General features: G+C 37.8%; 1 protein-coding gene across 3 annotated transcripts in view; it reads right to left on the minus strand.

Annotated features, from left to right (window-relative positions):
• LOC112463662 (mucin-5AC) overlaps positions 1–14,284 on the minus strand; it is a 49,694-nt gene that overhangs the window by 15,557 nt on the left and 19,853 nt on the right. The gene's annotated exons all lie outside the window — the stretch shown is intronic.

Raw genomic sequence — 14,284 nt, forward strand, 5'->3', positions numbered from 1 at the left:
ACATTTAGATCTTCAGTCTAACGCTCTCCCAACTGAGCTATTTCGGCCACGATAATGTGTCCTCTCACAATACTATGTTATGAAGTTATGTAAATAATGATAACGTTTTATTATCAATTTTGCGTTATCAGCCGTCCCGTATTATAAGAAAAGATAAAGTAAAAAATAAATAACAATTATTTTTATTTAGCTTATCTCTATAGTAAAAAGCAGCTTATATTTCACTAATTAATATCAAATTTGGAAAAATCAAGAGAAACAGATCGATGTTTATATTAAACTTAATGTTATGTCGAAGAAATGTGAAGATTTAATCAATAGCTAATCTATTTAAGATAATACGTAAGCAATAAAATATTTTTCACTAATTTATTATTCACTTTAATAATAATTTTTTTAATTATTATCCATCTTTTGTACATGCTACAATTAGCTCTTGAAATAAAAAGTACAATAAATCATTGTTTTTTCTAGTTTTAATTTATCAATTTTTATTTTATTTTATTAAAAAATAAATTTTCAACGAAAACGTATCGATTAACAATATTAATTAACCGCATGTAAGCGTAATGTTGATAATGTTACTAATATTAATAGACCTAACAACAACATTTTTAAGAAGTAATTTAAATATTATATGTGTTAATAATATCACAAATTTCGATACGCGGGTAAAACATCTTATGGAAAAGACACTTTCCTGTTTATTTTCAATGTTGCCCAAGCGCGCGACCGGGAGTCAATCTACAGCCTATTAACGTTCAAGAAATAGCTTCCGATTAACGCGGGATTATAGGAAATGTGAAATTATTCTCCATAATTTTGCTTTCTTTCTGTCACCACAATCGCCACAATGATTTTGCCGCCTATGATTTTCGTTGCTCATAATTACCATGGAAATCGTCAGATGGGCATCTCATTTCCAATGCAATTTAAGCAAAGTACAACGACACGATCACGACGAGCGTCTTAATGACGCACTTTCACCGACCAAAAGCTAATCTTCTCTCTTTTGGTCCTTAAACATCTATATCTATATCTATTCGGGGAGGTATTTCCGAGCCCCATCAACTCAGTTGGAATTCTGCGGAAATCGTGGCAAATCAATCAAATTCCCTGGGCAGGAAACCCCCAGAGGAGACTCGACGAGCTGCATTAGGGAACAAAAGAAAATTGAAGCGATGTAGGGCAACAACCGGTCACCCTCTACTCTAACTTGCCATCCATGAAAATTTACGAGATTATAAAGGGAGTGATCCCATACAGTCACTCACGGAAAGAAGATTACCTAATATATATAAGTATATAGGTACATGTTTTTAGAATAATAATTTTTGCGTCACAGATGCGCGCATTCAATCTACTTATAACAGAGTTCACGTTCATGTGCAAATTCATATACATATGGAAATGCAGATCTATATTAATGCATCACGTCCTCGAAGGCAATTCAGGAACCTTGTTACCATAATAGAACGCTTCTAGATGCGCGCAAGGGTGCGAGCAGAAATCAGATGTATAAAATATCAATAGCATGAAATTCTATATTGCATTAATGATATATCTTATTTAAAAAAACATCACGTCATTAGAATATTAAAATAAAACTGTGATATTGAAGTAAAATATTGTAGCTTCAAATTACCTATCCGAGATACACGGAGTCGCGTCAGTCTACCGTAATTGTAGCAAGCGATATTTATCAATGATTTAAGATACCGATAAACGTCGCTGGCAGAGCGCCGAATAACCGTAACTGGTAACATATCGAAAGTATACGTCGAGCGTTATCCAAGCGTAAAGCGTATCGTAAAATCGCGCGGTATCTGGTTGGTACACAGGCTGCACATACGCGATCGAATACGTAACGCCGCCGGGGATCTTCTTCCTAGGAAGCACACACGACATCAGTCAGTAGCAGCGCGCGCGCGCGAATGAAAGTTTTTACTTTCGTTCGACGATATTAACGAGTCCGCGAGACTCGAGAGCATCGTGCGAGATACGCGAAGTCGAACGGCCGGGATGCGCACCGTTATAAAATCCGCTCTCCGGCGAAAGAAGTTGGCGCGAGAAAAAGGAGGAAAAGCAGACGCTCTCTTACGCGTATATATGTATGTATATATTTTTTTCACACGCGCGACGCTCTTAAGGCTTCCCTTTCAGCGAATGGATATGGGGCGATTAATGGACCCCTTACACGAAAGAAAGTGAGAAATGCACAATCGTCGACGAAGTAAGCTGAGACCGTCTCTAAAGCCGTCGGCATTCGCGTGCGAGCGACTCAACACCGTCCATCATGCTGTCTACGCATCGTCTCCTCACGTCATTTTCCGAGATTTTCTTTAGCCCGCGTCTTGCTCATCAATAATTAATTTCATGCAAATGTTATTAAACTTGCAGAAATAACAGAATACGAATTGAATTATAAGGGATTAAGAAATTATATTAAAAATATTAAAATTGAGTATCTCTGATTTTAAAAGGGGATTAAAGTCTTATACGGTTATTGGACTAATGTCTAGATAATAAAAAATTGTGATTAATAAATAACAAATTGAGGTAAAAATTAAAATAATAATGAATAATTTGCTGATGTGACAAAGAAAGATCATCAATTTTTCATTCGTAATACAAATCTTTAAATAAAGTATTAATCCTTTATCGATGCCTTAAAGCTGTAATTAATAATACAGTTTCAAAATATCGATTTTGGAAGGGGTTTTAGATAGATATTAATACAACGAGGATTTTAAAAGCTTTTCACGAATGTGCTTTGGATTAAAAATTCGTTAGATTATTTCTCACGCTGCTGTTTTATTCAGATCGTTATATTATTCAACACCGTGGTGAATTCGTCGCCGCTTTTGTTAAAAAATTAAAAAGGCTCCTCCAACATCCCCGCCTTTCGGTACCGTCACGTAGCGACAAAATTGGCATAAAATTGCCACGCAAGCGGAAGAAACATCGTAGTTATTGTCGGCCACCAGTTGTTGACCTTTAAATATGAAAAGCCTCTAGTACGACGCTTCGCTCAACTTTCACCTTTTCGCGTTTAAACGGCGACGAGGCTAGCTCGTGCGCGAGCGCGGAGATCATCCTTGAGAACGATCCTTGCCGTGAGCGAAAACGCTTTCGTGTTTTCCAGCGCAGGTCGTGCTCGCGGCCCCCAACCGTATTTCACCGAATAACTGGAATATCAACATAGAGATCATAGCCATTTTACAGGCCTGCGAAGCGTACACACACACAAACTCTGTCGCACGAACGCCTGCGTTCGACATCCGTGCGTTCATTCACCATTCGAATCGATAAAATAACAGCATAAAAGTCGCTCTCGTAGAGAGTAAGTGAGGTTTGTTTGTAGCAATTGTAAAAAGAAATGATTGACACACACACACCTGTGTGTCAGTTAGCGTTCTGTTGTGAACGAAATAAAGTCACGACGTAATACGATAAAATGTAATATAATAAAAAAAAAATAAATTGTTATTAGTGATAATACACTTCCTTTTCCCCGGTCTTCTCCTCTGGGATCGTGTAACATGTATAACTCATTAATTAAAATATCCGATAATTGAATAATAATATATGCAATTAGCGGAAAGAGATAATGATCGGGTCAAGTGCGGTTGGATCTATCACATCGACGACTAAATTATTGATGAAAATTAATTAACTAATTATTAACGAAAAGTGAGCGAAATTAAAGAGACATTACACGCAAAATTATCCCAACGAAAATTTACAAAGGATTATACATTTTCATGCCTTTGCCTCTCTGCATCCGCGAATAGAGAAATGAGATAAATTTCGAAATTACTACTGCGAGATATATAAGAGAGAAACGTATTAATATTTTAAAATGCACTAAATTCATAATAAAATAATCAAACGCATGCACTCCGTGTAAAATACAAACTAATAAATTTTATTGGCAGTGCGTGTATTTGGTTCTTTCTCTCTGTATCAGATTTTCACAAATTTGACGTAAATGTTACGAATATTATCTTACTTTATGCGACTCGAAAATGTTAGATCGTTGAAAATGAAGAATTCGCTTGGATATTGATTTGTGTTTGCTTTATTGCTTCAGAGAATAGATCAGCATAGCTATCACAACGGCGAGTGATATCTCTTTGTATGTAAATTATTCTCTTACAGCGCAATGTTCCTCGTATGATTTTAATAATACATTGCATAAAATATAAGTATATATTTTTGTAATGTTTCTTTACTCAGAATTCTATCGATATTTTTTAATATTTATTCTTTGCGTAATATTATTTGCATTACTATACTTACATCTTACATCGTGTACACGATTATTCGCGATTTCTCAAAAGCTATGCAAAATCTGAGGAGCACCGAGTGAAATCAGTGAGACGCACCCCGCGCCGTTGAGTAACCACTTAATTCGAAATATTAAAGACCATCGACGGCCGCACGTAATCTCTCTCCGATAATCTCGCGTTGTGATTAGCCGAGGCAGACGACGACTAGGATTTTCGCCAAGACGGGAGAGTCCATTTGTCGCAGTCACGACTGCGAGCGGACCGTCATTAGGGGCGGTCTGGAATTTCGGATTATCCGCGACTTCACGAGCGCTCGATTATTATTTTAATTCGCCTGCGGCTCGCAATCGCTCCGGGCGAATCGACGCCGTACTTCCAGCGCCGCGCTTATAAGCGCTTGTAAGCGTTCTAATTGCGTTGCTCATTGTCGGCGACGTTCGGTACCGGCGGCGTATAATCTCTGCGAATTCGAAGTTTCACACTGTAGCCACGGGGGGGAAATTGTCATGATAATGGAAACGCCGCACAATTGGCATAGAGCACATTTTCCGCGATATCGAGAATTAAACACGTCGAAAGTTACACCAGTTTTCATCTTCGTTCGGGGTCGGAGGAGCCGCGAAGATTGCGTTCACCTTCCCTGCGCCACGGCGAGAGGGAAAGAGAGAGAGAGAGAGAAAGCGAGATTCGTAACTTTGGTGAACGATTCGATCTCCGGTTATCGGAGAACATTGAGACGAATATCCACGAATAGACGGGAAAGTGCAACGTTCAATGCTCTGTCTCGGCTTACGAGCTGCAGCTTCATCGCTCATTAATAGAGCGCTCGATGTATTGCGCATACAACGCGCAGATATTGTAGATGCATATGAATGCAAATGTCTCGGAAATCATACACTTTCTCTTGAGAATTTCCTTGAAAATATTGAAAAAATAATGGCGTTTGTTTCAATGTTGAAGCGTGAATTCTATTCAAGATACATTTAACAAACACAATAAAAAGATGTTTTACAGAAGTAACAAAATTTTATAAATCTTAAAAAATTTAAATACAAAATTATTCAACGTTGAAAATTAAATAACTATATAATTATATACTAAATTTATTCTTTAAATTAATGCCACAATTGAGATATATATATGTAGAAAAAAAACAAACGTACAAATTAAATTTATCGTAATTAAATTCACATGCAATTATATCTCTTCCAAAAAAGTGTCATACTTTCAAAAAAGTTTTAAACTTCACGAAACTTAAAAACTTTACATTTATTGCTATTTCTTCACCTCTCCATAAAAATGGAATATGCGCATATTTATTTGTAATTGGAACAAGTGGTTCCTATACAGTTAATAGGCAAAATTGTGTACATGTCGAAATTTCGATACTGATGTTCCAATACAGCTATATAATACGCGATATGGATGTACACGTTCTGACTTTAGTATAGATTTTTTCGATAAACCAAATAATGTCACTGTTTTTTCAAATTAATCGTTTCGGTCTAACGATCAACTGAAATTGGTGCAATCAAATATTTTCTGGTCTCTATAAACACGTAAAGTTTACGAAACATTAATTGGCAGTACACAATAAATATTATACCTGCAACCATGTTTTTACTTTTTGATGAAAAACAGTTTATCATAAATTAACAGTACCTGTTAGAAATATTCGCTGTTCTGTATAACATATTCGACGTAAAAACATGAAAAAATTTCTGTTAGCATAAAAAGTTTACTATAAAAATAAATAGTGTTGAGCAAATTTTTTTAAATCGGAGAAAATTTTTTAACGGTATAAATGCGCGAATTTAAATTCTTATAATTCTTACGCAACGAGATGCGTAAACTAATTTTCTTGAGCGAGAAATTACATTTCGTGGTGTCGAAGCAGCGGCCCGTACTCGCATTTAACACCTGTCTAATAAGTGATACTGCGTACGCGGAGAGTCGCCGTGGTTAATTAGAAACTTAGAAAGTAATGACGCGGATGAGATAATTGTTACGTCGCCGGGTTTCCGCGTGGCGTTACTTTCAAGCGTCTTCCTTTTCTTTGTCGCGGCACATTTCTCCCGTGTTTACGAGGTTACACTTCAGTTCGTCCATGCGTTTCTCCAACGCGATGCACTCGCTCGCTTATCGTCGTCATCTGGTCTTCCGCGCGCTGAATAGCGATTGGGAAAGAATACCGGCAGGTCAGCCTCCCGCACTTTTATTTTTACACCGCATTTCCCGTGATAACTCGCTTTACGATTCTATTGAAGCACATACTTAATTACAGTGACTCGAAAAAGAAATGATTAATTAAAGGGAACGTTACAAAACAGCGAGATAAAATTGTTAATTCTAACTAAATAAACAAAGTTGTATATTTTCATGTTTACCTTTTCATATTCACCGAGAGCTGATATTTATACAGGAAAAAAAGAAAAGTAAACTTTACACGAAAATTAAAGAGAAGAAAATAAATAATGGAAATAATAAGAGGATTTAATTGCATGTTGGTGTATCGGTTAACAATATTAATGAGACCAATATCAGTGAATTTCGTAATTTAATTAAAGCAAGGAATGGTAATCGCTCCTTTATTAGAACTAATTACAGAGCTCGCGATTACGGCGGCAAAGATTAGACTTTATGTGTATGATTGCTATAACAGTCTACTTTCATTGTTAAGATACAGAAACTGGTACATATAGTATAAAGAGAAAAATGCAAACAAATAAAAGTTACAAAAGTCACAAAAAGAACTTGTTTCTTTCTTAAGCGAAACTTGTATCCGTGCAAAATAATTTTAATTTATCGTTGCAACTAATCTAAACTTTTATTAACTTTAAAGATTGTAAATCGCTCTCGATTATTTATGAAAAGATAAATGTCTTAGAGAAATGATGCAAAGATATATCAGTCTGTTTTCAATAAATACAAGCTCTTTTTGTCGGAGGGGAACGCTCGATCCCACAGAGAAGTTAATCGATACAATATAAGTGATCGATTACCTTCCTGCATGATGCACAGCGATAAAAAAGAAGCGACCAGTCGAGGATGGCGGCGCGCGTGCAAGCAACCGTGAAAAGGACGAGGCAGGCTAGGCGTCAGGTCGGCAGTTTTTCGCAATCAGCGCGGGTGATTACTTCCTTTATGCCTCCTCACCGGAGGACCGGCACGAAACAACCGAAGAAGAAGCCGCACTGCCACGTTTTCTTCACTGGGATCGGCATGGCATTTCGTCGTTCGAAAGAAAATAATCGCGCGCGCGCAAGCCTTAAGCGATCCCCCGTTCAAGGCAATAAGGCATTATTCGCGCGGTGTGTAGCGCCGAATTTTACAAGCGCACCGTGTAATTCGCGTGTCGCGAATCCAGCGGGGCGACGTCAATTTCACAGATCGATACCCGGGGTCCGTCACGAGATCCGCTCGATGTCGATTAGACACGTAAAAAGCCGCGACTCGTGTGATTATGACATGGCGAAAGGTCAGCGATCGGTCGGGCCGAAATCACCTGAACTAACAACAACAACCACGAGTCACGATGGGATCCGAAGATCCTTGCACCTCTCGTTCCGTAATCACCGGCTCGCTTTCGTAACCGTTGCTGTTATGTTACCGCGCTACCGGTCACCGTAATTGGGATCCGCGGACCTTCTGCCATCGCTTACGATCTGCTTAAACCTGTAATCGTAACAGTATTTTAATTTCCATCATATCGGTAGCTCTCTCTCTCCTCCTACTCTCTCTCTCTCTCTCTCTTTATCTTTACCCCAACGCCGTTTCACTAATGGATTGTAATCGGTAGCTAGCACTACTGACGGAGACGTATCGTGCTGGGAGCCATTCTATTACCCATGTTATTAGCCCAGATGTCGTGAGCTTGCCATGAAACTACGTGCATGTAGCTAGAATTTGAGATGTCATACCTACTACTACCGGCTGCATTAATATTAATTAGCGCTAAATAATAGCTAAACAAGATAGCAAAGATCAAAGTTTGATTATTTCGTATCACGTTATTTAATAATTTAGATGCTTCCAAGATTGTGTAAAATTTAAAATATATTTTTCTAAATACTACTTTTTATTTTATATTGTAGAACTAGAAAATATTTACGAGAAATGATATTAAATGGAATGTTTTAATAATCATTTTTTAAGAAATAATAATGTATCTAACATTTTAATATGTGCATACGTAGAAACTTCTGCGGTTTACGGAACAGTTAACTTTTTGGAGAAATATTTAGTTGTTGGAAATATTCATAAGCTTTTGGCATTCATTTGACACCGCTGAGACGTTTTCAAATATTAATTCAAAAGCTTTTCCGTAAAAAATTTAAATAGCTGCAGGTTATCGTGTTTATTATTAAAAGCCAGGTACCTAAGGTTTACTCTGAAATAGTTGAAAAATTCATCAAGTTGTTTAAATTCTGTTTTTGTACCGTATAATTATATTATTGCGGCAACGTTTTGCTCGAGCAGCAAGATAATAAAAATGGAGTTGTACTTGAAATTTTAATAATAAGACTAGTTCTGCTTTAAATACTGTGACATAATGATATACTAAACGATCCTATAAAACGATCCTCTCAACAAGACATATCTTATAATCTCTCGTAAATCAATCAATCGAAGTAACATCGTCGCCGTGCTGTATAGATAATCAAAGAGTACGATGCCTGTTAAACGACTCAAGAGATGCCATGAGATGATCAAACCCGATACAACAGTCGAAACACAGAATGCCGAAATAACACCGATGTAAACTGTGTCGAGCAACTTGTTTAGAATCGATACCGACCATGTTGCATCTTGATTCGCATATCTAAACACGCATTCACACAGGTATGCATGTACAGATTGCCATCAAAGACACCTGAATCTATAACGTTCAAATACCAGTATCTAATGTAAAATATCAGCAAATGGAAGCTGTTTACTCATGCCTAAACAGATGCATGCCTAAACAGATGCAGCTATTTAAATATCTACGCCACTGGTCAGTTGTGTGATTTTGAGTATTCGAATTCAGAAATGGAAACGAAAAATTTATGCTAAAGCCTAACTACACAAGAATAATTAATGTTAAAGATCGCAAAATTACGATAAATAATGACATTAGATAAAATTTCAGCTAATTTCAATTAAAATCATCAACTTCCTTGAATTATTGATTAGCTCAAGATATTAATTTAGTAAATCAAGGTATATTATAATCAATTATTATGGATTTCACATTTTTTATTCATATAAGTTCGAGCCGACGCAATTGACGTTTACGCATGGTCGTCCCAGAGTTAATGAAGCATTCCGGAATGTTTCATTAACTTCTGTCTCCGACTGGCCAGGATTCTTGTCAACGAACCGCTTTCCCGTTCTTCAGCGCGAGAAACGGTCTTCCCCTCCCCCTCCCCCGATCCCCTCCGCCCTTTCTCCGCGGCTCTCTTTCTCAGATCGCCGGATCAATCGGTGGCGAAACGAGGTCTTCAAACAAGTAGAGTACCAGGCGAATTCCCCCCCGTGCAGTCAATTCGGTGTGGGAGAAAGGAAGAGAGCGTTGCCCAAGCAGCACACCGCGCGCTACGTGGAACAGGAACGTAATTATTATCGCCGGGTTACGTATTCGGATGTTCTTCCGCTCGTCGAATCTTCTCACATACTACACCACGCGCATAGACGCGCTCGGAACAATGGCTTGGCCTCAGAAGCGATTCCCATATTATGCAAATACCAGCGCTCTCCCTGCTACGTCGGCTGCGCCACGTCTTGCCTCGCCTCGTCTCTCGTCTCTCCTCGTCCTCTCCTCAATAGGAGGATAGGATAGTTATGTTGATTCGGAACAGCCGTCGAGCACAATAATTATGGGCAATTGGTTTTACGAACGCGTCAAAATATTTAATTTCTCAACCGCCAGAGAGAAAACTTTCCTCCGCGTCTACGGTTTTCTTCGAAAATTTTTAAAACGAAGAAACTTTGAATTACGTACATATTTAAAGAATAGCGCGTTGCATTATTCATGTTGAACAAAGTACGAAATTGCGGCGCAAAGATTGTAAATGTTCACATTTGTTTCATAAAAGTTGTACGCGATGCATCATTTTCATGGTAATATAAATTTTAATATAAATTTTAATACCGCGATTCAATCAAATGGCCATTTCTGTCAATCAACTCGGAAATTTTAAAATACGTTCGCACCAAATTGCAATTTTTTCGTGTGAAAAAATATCATAATTATGAGAAAATCCCTCTCGTTTTCCATCTCCTCCAGCTCTGCGTTCGTTTTTCGTCCTTTGCCAACTGCAAATGCAGAAATAAAATATTCACAGCCACTGCAATCCGGTTTCGTGAGTGCCGTTTATCCGTTATTCCAGTATTGAACACTTCTATACGCAATCTAAATTTATCATCGTTTGAATGGCTGATAACTAAAAGTGCTTTACTTTTCACTGGATTTTTTCTAACAAGTTGCATCAACAAAAAGAAATATTAGCGCTACTGCATATGAATGCGAACGTTTTACCTGTCCCACGTGTCGCAAAATTTTTCGAATGCGCGTATTGTCGTATACCATCGCGGTTTCAACGAGCGCCATTCACGCGAGTCTAAGGTCGTTGTTTTTCGAACTGCCGATTTTCACTCTCAGGGGGTATTACATTTTCTCATATTGAGTCACTGTGTCGCAAGCTGCGGAGGACTCGTGTAATCTCATGTTTTGAATTAAGGGAAATGACGCAATCGCCAGTAAGGAAGGTGGAAGGCCGCGCCACAAAATTTTTCGAAATACCAAGTCTTACCAAGAAATTATGAAAGTTTCGCCTTCGGAGAAAAATTCGCATCAGTGGATCAGAAAGACAGATAATGCGAGAAGCTATTATTCGGTCGTCGGTGAGATCTCAGTTTTCTCCTTCCTCAAGAGGGATCGCTGCATCTCGGTAACGAGATAAGGCTTTTGGACAATCTCATAATTACAATTACGATACCAAATATCGCAGAAATGAGAAATTAATGAAAATAAGCACATGGCGAATAAAATAGTGAATTTAATATACGTTGAAGAATTAGAACGGATTGTACATAATTGTTAGGGTTAAATCTGTTTTGACGATCACACGTTTTTAATTCGTAGCAATTAAGTAGCAAAATATTTCATTCTTGTTTCAACAGCTTCTTCTCGCCTAGCATTTTTGAATGAAATCTAAAATATAAGATAAAAATTGTAACATATTTCTTCGGGATTATACATTTTTAATGTAAATAATAGATTAGTAAAAGTTGCAAATCATCGAAGTAAATTTAAAGGATACGATGCTTTAACTGTAATTCGATGCAGTGATTCTATTCTCACTTCTGTTTCACGCTCCATATAGCACTAAATGTAACTGTCCGATTTCGAGTTTTATCCGTACGCAAATGTTCGCGTCAACACGATTGACACGAGATAAAATCGTCACATTTACCACTAAATTTTACATTTCGGGAGCAGTAAACCAAAGATTCACCGACTGCTATTGCATTCCCGTCCCTACCTAGCGTTGCATTTAGCGCTACATGTAACTCCCCGATTTCGAGTGTTATTTGTCTAGCCTACGAGAGGCAATGCTTAATGACAGTACGAGATGGGAAACAGCCGCATTTAGCATGCGGCGTGGATACGAGGGCCAAAGTTTAGTCCCGTGACCCAATTTGTCGCCGCACGTTTTGCAACGTCGGTCGCTTTCCACACGAGATAACGAAATTAATGACTAATTGGTTGACTGGTTGCAAAAATAGTTACATCGTTCTAATGACGGCGTGCAATTATGTCCAATCGATTCGATTGACGTCTAATTAAATTTATCTGACAGCTGATTGGAATAACGCGGTTAAAATGACTGGCTTTTCCCTTATCTGGGAAAACGCACGATTGTATAATAATCTTAGATGTATCATCGTGGCGCTTGGCTTCGCACTCGCGTGGCGTGTAACGAAGCGCACATGTGCCGTTGATCTGGCGCAAACAAGGAGGAACGGTAACGCGAAACGCGTCAACGTACGGCAGATATACGTACCGTAATCGCATATAATGATACAGTCTTCCCGCTTTCTCGGTGAAATAAAAGACTTTCTTTCCCACGCGTTCGCCTCGAAAAATCCCCCGATGCACTCTAATCATCTGCCGCGAGTATCAGCGCGCGCGCGCCGCGCCAGCGATATCGCCCGAGGATTTTGTTCTGTTCGCACACCACATAACTTTGCGGGATCTCTTGTTTACTCCTTTCAGCGCCACTGGCTGCAATTCTCTCTACTCTCCATATTCACTTTTGACATGTTGCCTATATATTGATATAACGTATCTGTCACGATTAAAATCGTCACTATATGTGCTGACGTAACGATTATCATTAATACCATTTGCTTAGAAATTTTTTAAGTTATACTAAATAAATTTGTTAAAATTATAATGATATAATTACTTGTTTGTTCATTTAATAACAACAAAATGTATTTACGTTCTAGCATTGAAATAATATATTCTAATTTATTTACAAGCTCTGCGCAAATTCCCGGTTTCATAAATAAATAAACCACGAAACGCACACAATTGTTAATAATTATGTAAATGTAAAAAAATTGTAAATGGACTTCACACGTCCGCTAAATAATTTAATAAATATGTCGTAAAAAACTGTCAGTACTTATAAATCCGTCGGTTATATAATAGTTTAATAACTATGAATTATTACATCACGATAATATTTTTCCGACATATTGTACAGATTTTATAATAAGATCGAAATTGTCGTCTGTTTTACGGTATTTAAACGTAAAAATCCATAATAATAGGACGATGGAGAGCTCCGGGAAATCTCGAACCAACAGCGATTTCCTTTTAGCACATCCCGCTATTCACGATGTATAACTCCAGGGAGCGAGCTTTTTTGCCTCTTTTAAAGTTTAACAATAAATTAACCATTATAAAACTGCGCAAACAAGAGCAATTCAAGGGAAAAAGTTTTCCACTTTAGAAAAGTATTTTTCGAAAGGTTTTTCTGAAATTACGGTCGCCAAAAGCTCCGTACTAATTGACATTTACTTTTAAACTTCCACATTTTACTACCATTTTCGCGTAATTTGGTATCATAGATTGAAATCGTGCTTGGAGAGAAGTAAGAGCCTTCTCTTGGAGAATCGATTTTGAATTCATTAAAGGGCTGTTGACGTGTATGGAAAAGGACGCGCCGTGGATCATCAAGGACATCCCGAGTATAACGAGGAGAAAATATTCCGCAACTAATTTGCATTCTAATATCCCCGACGAAAATCTAATTCGAGTCTTAATTTATTAACGTCCCATTAGTTATCTCTTAACTCTTTGTGCTTAACTCTTTCATTTATCGTTAACAAAGCTTAAAATTTAGTTTCAGATTTTTGTTTTCTCTGGAGTTTCTACAATAACGAATCCTTAGATTTTGTAATTACCGGAGATCTCGCCAATTACTGGAAAGTCAATCAATTCTCAATATTATATTTGTTCCTAAGATTGAAATTATTCCTTTCCTTCGACGTGCACGTTTCTAGGACATTTTGTGACGGTTTAATGTTCAGGTCGAGTGCTGTCTTACGCGAGTTATACTACATCGTGTGTTTAATTAATGTGACAGCAGCCTGGAGGACTCTCGGGCACAACGAGAACAAGTTTCACGTTTCTGATAGTCGCTCAGGAGGGAAGTCCGATGTCGGAACAAAGGCAACCAGATAACGAAGCGAAGCTAGGCATCTTAACTTAGAACGCATACGTACGTACCTCCTTCCTCCTTTGTAATGCTAATTCGATAATTATTTCAGCAGGATTAGCTGAGAGAAGGCGGAGGAGTACAAGTATGAGGAAAGAAACACGTGCATCGAAAAATCGGTAGCGTTTGTTCAAAGTAAATGAATAATCTTCAAACGGCCGGCCGATTTGGAGATTTTATGCGTACACTGAGAAAAAAATGTTCTGGATTTTAGTAAAT

Source organism: Temnothorax curvispinosus, unplaced genomic scaffold (genome assembly GCF_003070985.1).
Source record: "Temnothorax curvispinosus isolate PA1 unplaced genomic scaffold, ASM307098v1 QBEX01013525.1, whole genome shotgun sequence".
Classification (NCBI taxonomy): Eukaryota; Metazoa; Arthropoda; class Insecta; order Hymenoptera; family Formicidae; genus Temnothorax; species Temnothorax curvispinosus.